The sequence below is a fragment of the Hemicordylus capensis genome, chromosome 5 (genome assembly GCF_027244095.1).
Source record: "Hemicordylus capensis ecotype Gifberg chromosome 5, rHemCap1.1.pri, whole genome shotgun sequence".
NCBI lineage: Eukaryota > Metazoa > Chordata > Lepidosauria > Squamata > Cordylidae > Hemicordylus > Hemicordylus capensis.
The window spans coordinates 170072711-170087905 of NC_069661.1; positions in this window are offsets into that span (position 1 = coordinate 170072711).

Here is a 15195-nt window from a genome sequence, read left to right on the forward strand (position 1 = left end):
ATACTGATGGCACTGAGCATCGCCATAAAATCTGTACTGGGCAGGCAGTTATTGCAGTCATATCCTCAGTGAACATGAATTCTGGTTTCCCTTATTGTTATAAGCTACCAGGACTCTTACTTATCTCTCTGTGGATGGTTTGCTGAGACTAGGGGGTGGGGGTGGGAGGTTTAGTTCTGTTAAAAGTAAAGGCTCATTTCAGTCATTGTTGTGTAAAGAGATGAAAAGAGCCTTTTATTCTCCTGTATAGCAGAAGACAAGTGCATGTTGACAGACTACCCCTCTTGTGCAGGGGAGGCTTTCCCATAGATTACACCAGAGCCCCACACATCCAGAAAGCTAGGAACATAGGAAGCTGCCATATACCAAATCAGACCATTGATCCATCTAGCTCAGTATTGTCTACACAGGCAGGCTTGCAGGCAGGAGTCGCTCTCAACCTTATCTTGGAGATGCCAGGGAGGGAACCTGGAAGCATGCAAATGCTCTTCCCAGAGCAGCCCCATCCGCTAATAATATAATATCCATCCCCTAATAATATAATCTTACAGTACTCACATGTTGTCTCCCATTCAAATGCAAAGCAGGGCAGACCCTGCTTAGCAAAGGGCACAATTCATACTTGCTAGCACAAGACCAACCCTCCCCATTCCTATAATCAGCAGTGAAAACTCTGTGCTTCTGGAAGGGTCAGGAAAGGAGAAACTGGAAAGACATCTCCACACATCCCTTTTTAGATTACAGCATTGGCATTTCTGCTACTGCAAATTAAAGACTGGTATTCATTGTATCTTGACTTGTTTTATAACTATAATAATTGTCTCAGAAGAAATATGTGCCTTGATCACCATAGCCTTATAAGTGAACTGGGAACTCCATTTTTACTCAAGTGATGCTGTTGTATTGCATGTCTCCTGCAGTTAAGCCTTATCTATCATTGTACCCCCTCCTCCTCCTGCAACTCCTCATCACTCTAGTGAGTCTCTGAGAGATCTAGCCCTTCCATCTCCTCTTATCTCCTTGCTTTTCCGAATAGCTTCTAGTCAGAATTGGAACATCTGCTACAGATAGAGTATCTTCAGGAAGCAACAAGCAAACACTCTCTACAACTATCCTGTTCACTTTCTTTCCGATATTTTTGTTTCTCAGCACACGTTAGGCATTTCATCTTCTGTCATAGGATACATGTATGTTACTCTTGTACAATATATTAAATAACATTGTTAATGTCTGCTCAGTTCAGCTTCTAGTAATTCAAGAATTATCATTTGTTGGAAAAGTGACATAACTTAGCCCAACTCCTGTACACTTGTACATGTGTTTGTGTGAATGACTGTGCCTGTGTTCATTTTAAAGATGAACCTGGATACAGGCCCTTCAAATGCATGGTACAGATAGGAAGTGTACTTCTGTACCTGCATTCAACTTAACATATTAATGACTGTACCTGTGTGTAGATCTGTACCTGCATACACTGTACACTTGTTGTACCCAGGGCTGTCCTTAGGACATGGCAAGCAGGGTGACTACCCCAGGCCCCACTCTTGTAACCCCCATTAGAATTAACTGGTAGGGGCCCCCACACTGGCTGATTAGCTCTGGGCCCCGCACCCCACCAGGGCTCTCTAAGGACAGCCCTGGTTGTACCAGTGTTGAACATAATGTGTGAATGGGCCTGCTTTTCAGATTTGCAAGAAAGAATAATCTACCAGGCACAATCGGAGTCAGGAAGAATGCCCATAAATATCTCCTTTACTAGTGGTGGTTTTTGAACATAGGATTTATGATTTTAACTGAGAAACTTAAACCAATTGTCATGTTATTTTCTAAGGTAGGGAAGTCACCATGTGATTTTATGTCATTTGTTAAATGTGGTGAATATTCTGTTGGGATGTGTTATCAAGTAGTATATGCTGGTATTACCACGAAGGCTGAGCTGAAAATTATTGTTTGAATTCTTTTGCCAAATTTAGGGTGACAGAGGGGCAAAACGTTTCCTAAAAACCTCTCTAGCTTACCTCTTTCAATGCCAGATATTTTTGTAGTTCTAGCGGTGGCAGCAAGAGCACTTCTCAGCATCTTGATGGTTGGGAGGCAGCATTTCCCACCCACCCTCCAGGATTTCCTTGAGTGTGGGCAAGAAGCAACGCCTCTCCTTCACTGGATTCACGATGACACAGTGTGATAAAGCTGTGTGTGGCATTTCCTCTCAGCTCTGCCACACTGAGGTGAAACACAGTTCTAAGAGTCCCCCTTGGATGCTAAATTTTATGTATTTATGTTTTTATTGTTTTATTTCTATACTGCTTTTCATTAAAATATTCTCAAAGTGGTTTACAGTATAATTAAAATAATGCACAATTAAAATATGCAAGTGTACAAATATAAATATATAAATATATTTAAAATATAAATTTATATTTTATTAAATATAAAAATAATATATCTCTATTAAAAAATTTAAAAACCTATATCAAGTAAAATGGTAACACGCAAAACACAGAGCAGCAACAGCAAAAAACGGTTCTCTCATATAAAAGCCTGGGTAAAGAGCCATATTTTAACTTGTTTTCTAAAAACTGTGATGGAGACTGAGGAACAGATGTTGTCTGGGAGAGCATTCCAAAGTAGGGATGTGCAGAATGTTTCGCGGTCAGAATATTCTGACTTGAAATGGGCCATTTTGAATGTTTCAAGCTCAAAATAAGAGCCCCTGGTGGCGCAGTGGTAAAACTGCCGCCCTGTAACCAGAAGGTTGCAAGTTCGATCCTGACCAGGGGCTCAAGGTTGACTCAGCCTTCCATCCTTCCGAGGTCGGTAAAATGAGTACCCAGAATGTTGGGGGGCAATATGCTAAATCATTGTAAACCGCTTAGAGAGCTTCCAGCTATAGAGCAGTATATAAATGTAAGTGCTATTGCTATTGCTATATTGCCCCCAACATTCTGGGTACTCATTTTACCGACCTCGGAAGGATGGAAGGCTGAGTCAACCTTGAGCCCCTGGTCAGGATCGAACTTGTAACCTTCTGGTTACAGGGCGGCAGTTTTACCACTGCGCCACCAGGGGCTCCTGGTGGCGCAATATGCTAAATCACTGTAAACCGCTTAGAGAGCTCCAGCTATAGAGCGGTATATAAATGTAAGTGCTATTGCTATTGCTGAAATAGAATGCCCTTTAAATAAAAGGCCTTTTTCAAGCTTGAAATAGAACAACTCTGTAGAATCCTATGGTGGTTTTGGCAAAAGGTTTAAAAAAAATTAAATTGCCCGCTTGCCCATTTCTTTTGTGGGTAGGGTGGTAGCTAGCACCCATCATACCTTAGCAGCAACCCAAGTTGGTGTCCCTAGGAGCTACCCATCAGGAGCAATGGGGTGTTTTGAGTTCCACATTGTTCCATATAGCAATGTTTAGATTTTGTTCTGTCAAAACTGGCTGTTTTGATGGAACAAACTGTAAATGTTTTGGCCATCTGCGTTTCGCTTTGAGAAATGAAACAAAATGTGAAATCTGTTTTGTACACATCCCTATTCCAAAGCCTGGGGGCAATGACTGAGAAGGCCCTGTCCTACATGCTTGACAGCCAAGCCTCCCTCACTGTCAGCACACAGAGCAGAGCCCCCTCTGACAATCTTGTCAAGCAGGCAGAAATCTTTGGGAGCAGGCATTCCTTCAGATATCCAGGGCCCAAAACGTTAAATATAAGGTCTCACAACATGAGGGTGAATGTAAATGAAATAGTTTTAAAGTGATAATACTATTGTTACTATCACTTCATGATGCCTTTTCCACATTAAAAAGTAATGTAAGCACTGATCCTCACGCACTGTAGTCCACAAACAATTTCTCACTCTTGTTCTCTACCAAAAAGTAATAAAAATTCTGCATGCCTAAAACTCAGAGAACAGAATAATGAAAGAAGCATTAAGGTCGAAAGGACATCACACTTTTGTTACTCCTTTTAAAAATATCCCCTTAAGCTACTGCAGTTATAGATTACTGTACCTTGCCACAACTGAGCACTGTAATGAAATAGAGGCAACTTAATAACATGTAATATAAAAGCTGTAAATGGTGTTCTTTCCTATAATTTTTTGGAAAACATGCTCCTGAGACTATTTAATCTAGTGATAACTAGTGATAAGAACATAAGAACAGCCCTGCTGGATCAGGCCCAAGGCCCATCTAGTCCAGCATCCTGTTTCGCACAGTGGCCCACCAGATGCCGCTGCAAGCCACAGACAGGAGTTGAGGGCGTGCCCTGTCTCCTGCCATTACTCCCCTGCAACTGGTACTCAGAGGCACTCTGCACTTGAGGCTGGAGGTGGCCCACAGCCCTCCGACTAGTAGCCATTGATAGACCTCTCCTCCATGATGTCATCCAAACCCCTCTTAAAGCCATCCAGGTTGTTGGCTGTCACCACATCCTGTGGCAGAGAGTTCCACAAGTGGATCACACATTGTGTGAAAAAGTACTTCCGTTGGTTGGTCCTAGACCTCCTGGCAATCAATTTCATGGAGTGACCCCTGGTTCTAGTGTTGTGTGAGAGGGAAAAGAATCTCTCTCCACTTTCTCCACACCATGCATGACCTTATAGACCTCTATCATGTCTCCCCGCAGTCGTCTTTTTTCTAAACTAAAAAGCCCCAGGTGTTGTAGTCTTGCCTCATAAGAAAGGTGCTCTAGGCCCCTGATCATCTTGGTTGCCCTCTTCTGTACCTTCTCCAGTTCAACAACGTCCTTTTTAAGATGTGGTGACCAGAATTGTACACAGTACTCCAAGTGTGGTTGCACCATAGTTTTGTATAAGGGCATTATAATGTTAGCCATTTTATTTTCAATCCCCTTTCTAATGATCCCTAGCATGGAATTTGCCTTTTTCACAGCTGCCGCACATTGAGTCAACATTTTCAATGAACTGTCCACCACAACCCCAAGATCCTAGTGTTATCACTAGTGATAACTAGTGATAACTTCTATCTAAGGCTGCCAGTTTATATTCAGGATGATAGTTATTATTATTTGAGTGGGGGAGGGGGAATGATACATTCCAAAAAATTAAAATGCATTTGGAGACTGTCAACGGTAAGGCAAATGATCAAGCTAGAGAACATTGATTAAAAAATGATCAAGCTAGAGAAAACCTAAGGACAGGCTGTTTTTATACTCTTAACATGATATTAATAGAAATTACATGTTTATGGCAGCATATTTTGTTTTTATTTTATAATTCTCAGGCGTGTGTGTGTGTGTGTGTGTGTTACTTGAATCCTCTTCCCAAATATGTATTTGGTCTTCTGTTTACAGGCAGTCTTAAATAATGTTGACCAACACTGTCCTGGCTCCTTCTTTTCCATTGTTCTGCCTTCAGGAGTAAAGTTTAAATATTTCCCTTAGTCGGCCGATATATATATGCTGATATATACTAGATAACAACCAGACTAATGTTGCATGCACTGAAAACTATTTCACATGCCGAATGAGGGAGGGGTGATTTTTGCTGATCTCCCTTTCCTTCTGAAGCCCACAAGGCCTCCTAAAAATATGTCCCTGAGGATTGTGGAGCACTCTAGGACATATTTTTCAGAGCCACATAGGCCTTTGGAAGGAAAGGGGAATTGGCAAGTATCACCTCTCACCCATTGCTCATGTGAAATTTTCTAGGCATGCACAACCTTAGTTTGGATTTCAGCCACCTAATAATAATATGCAAAATGAGTAATGAGAAACATTTAGTAGGAGACTTAATTGCAATGGATAAAAATGCCTTAGCATTATTGCTGTTATAAATGTTTCAGCGATATTATATGGCATTTATTTACATTCTTATTTACTGATTCATTTTAGTACACCCCACCGTTGAGGAAATATGTGTAGTAATGGAGTATTAGCTACATTGATGCCACACCCACAGTCTCATGCAGGGGCAGCCAGTGCGGGCACCACTGGAGCGGAGGCGGCAGGAGGTACCTTTAACTGTAAACTAGTAGATGTTTTCCTCTCCTCCTGCGGCACCGGAAAGCTGTTTGGAGCAGCGGCACATTGCCCAGCACCTGCTGTGGCAGAAGATAGGCTCCGACACTCCGTTGGCCTCTGCACATGCATGGAGGTGATTTGCTGGCTACGCAAATGGCCTCCACCAGCTGAGTGGTGGAGCTGATCTTCCATTACAGCAGGTGCTGGGTGGTGCATCGCTGTTCCAAAAGGCTTTCAGGTGCAGCGGCGGGGGGGGGGGAAGCACCTACTCGTTTACTGTTAAAGGTGCCTCCCACTGCCCCATCCCCAGCAGCACCTGCACCAGCCACCACTAGTCTCATGCTGTGGAAGGTGACTTTGACCCACCCGGCCTGTATGAAACAAGAGGCAGCAGGAGGGTTTACGGCTCCAGGAGGCAGGGAGGGGCAGGGCTAGCCAAGCCATTCCAGTGCTTCTGCACTCTCTTTACCCTTCACATCTTCTGGGATATTCCTCCTCTCTCCCTGGCAAGAGGATGGGTATTTGCTTGTTGTCCTTTTTTTTTTTTTATGGCTGAGCAGGAATTGTTTGCTTCCCAGAAAATTGGCTGAGTTGTGAGAGGGGATTCACCTGCTCCATCCTGTCCTTATTAGTTAGTTTTAAGTTACAATAGGCAGGCTTGCTGCCAGCAGGGGAGATATTTAGGGATGGCTTTCTGCTAAGCATCCTTGGGCATAGTTCACAAGTGGGGTACCTTAACAGCTTGGTGGCAATAAGACTCTTTTAGAACTGCACTTTTCCCCTTGCAACTATTGCTACTACAGATATTTATATACACAGCTGTACATTTTGTGTCTGGTTGCACATTTTTTAAAAGCCCTGCCAGTTCCTAGGGTTAGCAGAGTCGTGATCTTACCTAAAATGCTTCTAGTGGGTCAAACCCTTGAAATTAATCCCCAAACTGATAATCCCAAATAATTCATTTCATCTGTGAAAGACACAGAAGAATGCTATTGTGTTATTTTGTGCTAAAGGAACTTCATAGCTAAGATCCTAATATTTTATTTTATTTTAAGCTGTAAAATGAGACTGAATTGTTAGCATAACCTGACAAATGTGTTATATAAGAATGGTGTGGCAAATTCAGAAAATAAACCCAACATGTGTAAATGCCTGTCCAGTTCCTCATACAGAAAAATCAAAAGGGAAACAGAATATGTTACTATATGCTGGGAATTGCTTCCCACTATGACCAAACTGACTGTAAAGATAATACCTACTGTCATTATGGTGACGCAATTTTAAAATGAAGTTTATTCCACTGTATATGGAACATTCGTAAGTGTAAGGGAATCATTGGGAGAAAAATGAAGTAATTATCTTACATAGCAAACAGTTAAACCAAAGAAGGTTGCTACATAAATCTTTTCTACAAAGCTCCTAATATTCACAGAAAAAGCTGGCCTTGTAGAAAGCAACAGCTGCTCTACTTGTTCCCACAATATATAACCACAGGGACGATTATTTATCATCAGCATAGTCTTAATGACCCAGAAGGCATCATGTATCAGTGCTTGCAATGTTATACCACCTTTTGCACATGCTACATCAATACATATTTTTGTGAAATGCTTTAAAAATAAATAACATCTATGTGTTTATAATTAAGAGATTAACATGTTTAAATTACCATAAATGTGTAACACTGATAGGAGCGTTCTCCCCCGCTCCCTAAAATGCTGTAAAATATTAAGTTAGAAAATAATGATGAAATTCACTGTCAGATTTGGTGATAGCAACTGCAACTTGCTTAGATGGGATTCAGGAAAGGGATTCAACACATTTATCAAATAATGTATTAACAGGTAGTATTAGCCATGGTGCCTTGATGGAACTTCCAAGTCCAGAGGCAATGTACCAGGAGCTGGGGGCAAACAAAGGAGGAGAGATGTTGTCTTCATGCACTTCTCATAAGCTAAGGGATCCCAGCCTTGGTTCCCCAGATGTTGTGGGACTACAACTCCCATCCTAACCCGTATCATAAGCTGCCTTCCCATAAGCAACTGGCTGGTTATTGCTGGGTACAAAATGCTGGATCAGATTAATGTTGAGGCCAATTCAGCAGGACCTTTCTTATATTAGAATAATAGGTCTGATTCACACTTCATGCGTTGTACACAGGTGTCTCCAACATGTGAGACACTTATGGAATGTGGCTTTGGAATGTGCTTCCTGTCAAAATAAGGGCTTCTCCACCTCTCACCGCCTGTAAAAAAAGCCCTTGAAGCACCTGTTTTCTTAGACTTTTCGTTAGAAACATTTTAGAACAGTTTTGTTCTGATTGTGCTTTAACTTTGTGTGTGTGTCTGTATATCACTAAACAAATATGACAGCTAAATAAAGTAAGTAGTAAGTAAGTAAGTAAAGGCCCAAAAATTGACTGAAACAGTCCTAAAATGTCCGGGCTGCGGTAGCCAGTGGTAAGTTTTCTTTTCTTTTCTTTTTTAAAAAAAAACTTTTTTAAAGTTGTAGAACCCACCCACCCCTCCCCCAAGCCGGGCATGAACCATTTCAGCCTTAAGTCAAACTGGAGACTGGCTCAACATGAACAGAACCAAACTGGGCCTGGTTTGGTTCGGTTCAGTTCAATTCAAACTGAACCAAGCTTCCCGGTTTCATGCACACCTCTATAAAGCACTCCAGTGCTAAAATGAGAAGATAACTTCTCCTAGGAATGAAATACACATTTCTTGAATTTAGCTGAATCCTGAATTCTGCTTCTACTGTAGTTAGAAAAAAAATTCAACATCTGTATTTAATATGGATCTAATTTACTGCATTATTGAAAAGTCAGGAAAGACCACAACCTGCTTCTTCTGTTTGTTTTGAAACCCTGTCTTCCCTAGTAGACATTTCCCCTTTGGGATTTGCTGGGTGACACAAAACCGAAAGCAGTCCGATTCAATGCTTGATGAATTGTTGTATTTCGGAATGGGTAGGTGAATAGGAAATGCTTCTGAGTGCTTTCCTGGCTGTCTGCCATGCTTTGATTAATGGCTAATAATAAAACTACAGCAACACGAGGCGTGAAGAATGAAACTATCAAAAGAAAGAGAAGTGAAAATTTTGAGCTCTCATCATCAACCACAAATCCCAACTTAAGCCAATATTCAACTGTCAGTCACTGCTTAATACAAACAGGGGTTCCAACCTTTGATTTAATTCAACTAACATTCTTCAGTTAGCCTCCAACATTTTAAACTAAAAATGACTTTACCATATTAAAATGTTTTTCAAAAAAGTATGTCCACACATCTGAAATATGGCACAGGTTAAAAAGTACAGCATGGTCCTATGCATGCTTACCCAAACGTAAACCTTGCTTATTTCCAAGTAAGTAAGTGAATTCAGCATTAGAGTCTTAGAATTTTCATTTCTGTTGCATGCAAATCAATTTGTGGAGAAAGCACACCAGGGGGAACTTGGCAGCATTTTGAATAAGTACCCAGAAGTGGCTCAGACGGGCTCTTGATTACTACCACTATTAATATGTCCCAGTGATAAACCTTATGGATAATAAATGAGGCCAATGAACCTTCTGCAAGAGGAGACAATTTTACCCGTTAGGAAAAGAATTAGGGCACGTCTGATATACATAACCTAATTGTGTTTACATTCTGGCACAAAACAATTGTTTTTAGAAAAGAAAAGAGTATTTTACCCTTTGAGTCAACCTTAATATGCAATAATTTAAGTCATATATACCCCTCTGAGGCTTTAATGCAACCTTACTCAAGCTTCTGCTAGAAATATAATAGTATATATCAGAAAATCTCTAATGCTGCTTGCCACTCATATAAAACACCTATATGTAAGATATGCTTATGTTCTTAATCAGAGAGCTGAAAACCTTGCACCTTATCTACACACCTGCTTACTTTAAGACAGATCCTCATCTGTCTTTAACCTTAGAATAACAGATGCTTACTTTGGGGAAATATGAGATGAGGAAACTCAAATACTCTGGGCCTCTTTTCCTTTTCCGGGATAGCATTTCAGAGTATGGTCTATCTAACTGTGCTCAGTGTCCATGACATTTTGTGAGATAAACAGTTCCGCTCACTCGAAATCACAACTTTGGCCCTATAGCTGTGGTTGGACTAAAGCTCCCATCATCCCTAGCCACAGTGGCTAATAGCCAGCCACAACAGATCAACAGCAATATAGATCAACCACAGCTAGAGGGCCATAGCTGTACAGCCCTAATCTAAATTAATAGCACATTTGCTGAAAACAGCCTTAAATTTTTTTTAATTATCTGGGCCAGAATCGGAGGAATATTTACCAAATTGTTTTTGCTACTGTTAATCATCAAGCCATGGACAAAAGGTGGCAAATAAATGCAATAAACATAATGATGATGATGATGATGATGATGATGATGATACAGCCAATTGAAGTTGATGAAATTCTTATTTATTTGCTGTAACTGTGGCTTTGGAGTGCACTCCCAGTTGAAATAAGAGCCTCCCCATCTCTGACAACTTTTAAAAGAGAAGTGAAGACATAACTATTCATCCAGGCTTTTAATTAGATAGTGTTTTAATAATTTTTAACATTCTTTTAAGTTTTAAATTATTGTAATGTTTCTAACCTTTTATTTTGTTTTGTTTGTATTGTTTTACTGTTAACAGCCCAGAGATGCAAGTTTGACACATTTACAAATGTGTCAAATAAATAAATATTTCTTGTGCAATGTGACTCCCCTTCACTTTTGTTGTTGTTCAGGAAACACCTCAAAAACACATTGGCAAGAATCTATCACCGATTTAGGTGTGCTTCAGAGAAGAGAAATCAATTGAATTAAATGTGCCTAGCTCTGTGATCAACCTAGGCATTTATATAAGAATCATAAACTATTTTGGATCAGCAATTATACAAATGTACACTTAAAAATTAAAAAATCCTAGCCAGAACAAATTCTATATACACCGTACTTTAATCAGAAAAGTGCCCTTTTATTAATGTAATTAGTTCAGTGGAGGAGGTTTTACATATAACACATGCATTGTGAACTCAAAATGGGGGGGAAATGATCTGAACTGGGATTTTTTCCCCCAGGACTGGTCTCCATAAAGACACAGGACATGGTCCCTTAAGGGAGCAGAGCACAAGTATTCTCACCTGAGGTTAGCCCCTACATATTTCATAATAATAAGGCATAATAATGCAGTTCTTCTGCATTTTCCCAAACTGAACCAACAGACATATGACTGGCCCTACTCACCACATTATTAGGGATGTGAATGCACAAGCACAAGTACACATGGGATGAAAATTATGGGTAAGAGAAATATATATGAAATCAGGGTTAATTAAAAATGGATTATTACTTTTTAAACAACAACAACAAAAAACCTGGATTTAAAAATAAAATAAAATTTGGATTTAAAAAAAAATTAATTCATGAAAAAAGAACCTACTGTAGGTCAAAGTTATCATCCTGAATGTTAATCATATCTTCTATTTATACTCTATGAACATGCCAACAGCAGTATATGGGGATGAGACCTGATCAATCCTATTCTGCAGGTGGTGTACATGCAGTATACACACACAAACACACACACACACAGTCAAGAACTTGCGCACACACACACACCCCGCCCAGCAAAGTGCAAAGATATTAGGCTCATTCACATATTATGTTCAACACTTGTATGAATGTACAGTGTACACATGTTCATATGTGTACACACCTGCTGAATGCAGGTACAGAAGAACACTTCCTATCTGTATCATACATTTGAAGTGTCTGTATTAAGGTTCACTTTTAAAATGAATACAGGTAAAGTCATTCACATAAACATGTGTACAAGTGTACAGCATAATGTCTGAATTGGGCTAAAGAAGGTCAATGAATGAGTAGATCTGAGCAAGGAGGAGGAGTCTGGATATAAATGCAAGGAATAGAGGAGGGGAATAGAAAGTGGAACCAAAAGTTAACAATGTATTCATGCAGTCCTAATGGAATTTTTTCCAAATTGTAGAAGTGAAACCCCTATTATGGCAGCAGGCTTAAAAAAAGAGACCCCATTTAGGAATATTTTTACGAAGTTCTTGTACCTGCAGGTAAGACAGGCATGTGTGCAAAATGCAAAGAGTGCAACAAAGAAATGCAAGGCTTGGATAAAACAGCATTGTTAGATGTGTACACCTATTTTATTTATATATTTATTTAAAATATTTATACCTTGCCCCTCCAGTGCGCTACTGCTCGGGGCGGTTCACAACAATAAGATAGACACAGATACAATAAAAGTAATAAAATTAACTAAATCTAAAAAACAGTCAGATTAAAACCACAATTATTAGGTTCAAATTAAAACTGAAAATTATAAAAAGCTAAAGAACCTACCAGATATAACAAAATAATAATGGAGCATTAAAAGGCCTCCTTTAAAAGGTGCATTTTAATATATATTTTAAAAAAACACTGAGGGAGGGAGCATGGCGAAGCTCATCAGGGAGGGTGTTCCAAAGCCGAGGGGCCACAACCAAAAAGGCCCTGTCTCTAGTCCTCGCCAACTGGATCTCTGTTAGTGGCGGGGTCATGAGCAGGGCCTGAGATAATGAGCGGAGGGCCCTAGCAGATTCATATGGGCGAATGTGGTCCAACAGACATCTCAGCCCCAAGCCATGTAGGGCTTTAAAGGTCAATACCAGCACCTTGAATCTAGCCCGGGAGCGGACTGGTAGCCAATGAAGCTAATGTAGGATGGATTTAATACTCGTGAAATGACTTGCACCCACAAGCATCCTTGCGGCAGCATTCTGAACCAGCTGACGCTTCTAAACAGTCTTCAAGGGCAGCCCCACGTAGAGCACATTGCAATAGTCCAATTTGGATGTTACCAACTCATGAGTGACTGAGGCCAGGTCCGACTTCTCCAAGTAGGGTCGCAGCTATTGTATCAGCCGTAGTTGGTAAAAGGCGCTTCTACACACTGCCATCACCTGAGCCTCCAAGGACAATGTTGGGTCCAGAAGCACCCCCAAGCTGCAGACTTTGTCTTTCAGAGGGAGAGTGATCCCTTCCAAGACCAGATTTACCTCATTACTCGGATGATCAGTTCTACCAACCCAGAGCACTTCCGTCTTATCTGGATTGAGTTTCAGCTTGTTTGCCCCCCATCCAGTCCAGAACAGCCCCCAAGCCCCAGTTCAGAGCATCCACTGCCCCCCTGGCGTCTGCTGACTTAAAAGATAGGTAGGGCTGGGTGTCATCAGCATATTGATGGCACTGCAGCCCACACCTATGGATGACCTCTCCCAGGGGCTTCATGTAAGTGTTAAACAGCATGGGGGACTGAATAGAACCTTGGGGCACCCCATAGGCCAAAGGCCAAGGGGTGGAGCAGGCATCCCCCAGCACCATCTTCTGAGTACAACCCCCTTGGTAGGAACGGAGCCACTATATAACCATGCCCCCAAGTCCCAACCCAGAGAGACATCCCAGAAGGATACCATGGTCAATGGTATCAAAAGCAGCTGATAGGTCCAGGAGGACCAACAGAGTCACACTCCCTCTGTCTATCTCCCGGTGTAGGTCATCCACCAGGGTGACCAAGGCAGTTTCAGTCCCATATCCAGGTTGGAAGCCAGACTGGAAATGATCTAAGTAAATAGATTCATCCAGGGCTACCTGGAGCTGAGATGCCACAATGCTCTCCAACGCCTTGCCCAAGAAGGGGAGGTTTGAAACTGGTCAAACATTATTTAAGTCATCTGGGTCCAATGAGGGCTTTTAAAGGTGGGGCCTATTGACTGCCTCCTTCAGGCAAGGGGGGACAACCCCCTGCTCTAAAGAGGCACTCACCACCCCCACCACCCCCACACTATTATAGTGTGTACCTACCTTCTAAAAACGAAACCTACATTTATCCCTGAATATGTATTAAGCTTATATTAGACATTAATATAGTATTATATAATAACTAGTAAATTTTGGCCCGTTGAACAACAGGCCCTAGTAACGGCTCTCCTGTCCCCCCGCTGCCATTCCCCCTCCCTCCCTCATTGAGGGCCAAATCGGCCCAGCCACTTGCCCCCGCAGCTTCCGCTGCCAACCAACCGCCCGCCCACCCAGCTGCCGATACCTCCTTGCTCCCGGAACACGTCCTCCGCTTGATCCGCTGCTCGATTAACAGAAGGAGAGAGGTGCTCGCATGCAGAGCTCCACTCTCTTTAAAGTCTCTTCCCGAACTGGCGGTTTGGGCGGCAAGGACGCAAAGCGCCAGTTCGGGAAGAGACTTTAAAGAGAGTGGAGCTCTGCATGCGAGCACCTCTCTCCTTCTGTTAATCGAGCAGCGGATCAAGCGGAGGACGTGTTCCGGGAGCAAGGAGGTATCGGCAGCTGGGTGGGCGGGCAGTTGGTCGGCGGCGGAAGCTGCGGGGGCAAGTGGCTGGGCCGATTTGGCCCTTAATGGGGGGGGTCAGCTGGGAGGGAGGGTCGGCGGCGTCGGCTGCGGGTGCCTTTTAAAAAATATTTAAGTGGCCTCCGCTCCGCCCCCAGCCTCCGTCTCTTTTGGCCGAGGCAGCGGCTCTGCCGCTGCCTTGCCCAGTTTACCCCGGCGCCGGTTTTCCGGCTTCTTCGGGGCGGCCGCTTCTGGCCGCCCAAGATGGCTGCCGGGTACCGGCGAGCGTGTCTCACTTGCCCTGTTCTGCGCCTGCGCTTCGCGCAGGCGCAGAACAGGGCAGGGAGGCACGGACACCAAGCGTTTTATTAGAGAGGATATGTTCCTATGTTCCTATGTTAATAAGAATGTATATTTGCTAGAACATGATGATTAAATGGAATCTTCCTGACTAGTGATTTAAATTGTGACTTAAATCATTAGAATTGTCCTTTCTGGGAAGTGATTTAAATCATGATTTAAGTAGATTTGATTTAAATCAAATCAACCCTGTTTGAAATTTTCTTTGGATGCAAAAATTCAACATAGCATGCATTAATACAGTAATGTGTGAATGTGAACTTCTTTACTCAGTAATATTGGTGTTTTTTTTCTCCCTTCACAGCATGATTTCTGTCCTTAATACCTATTACACTTGCTTTCTTGGTAACCAGTGACAAAAATGCACATGGCAAACACAGCAGTTCTGATAAACTGTCTTCCAAGAGCTGTAACTTCTAAGACTCGGTGAGCAGCTAGGCTCATGTTTATAAACAGGTAGTT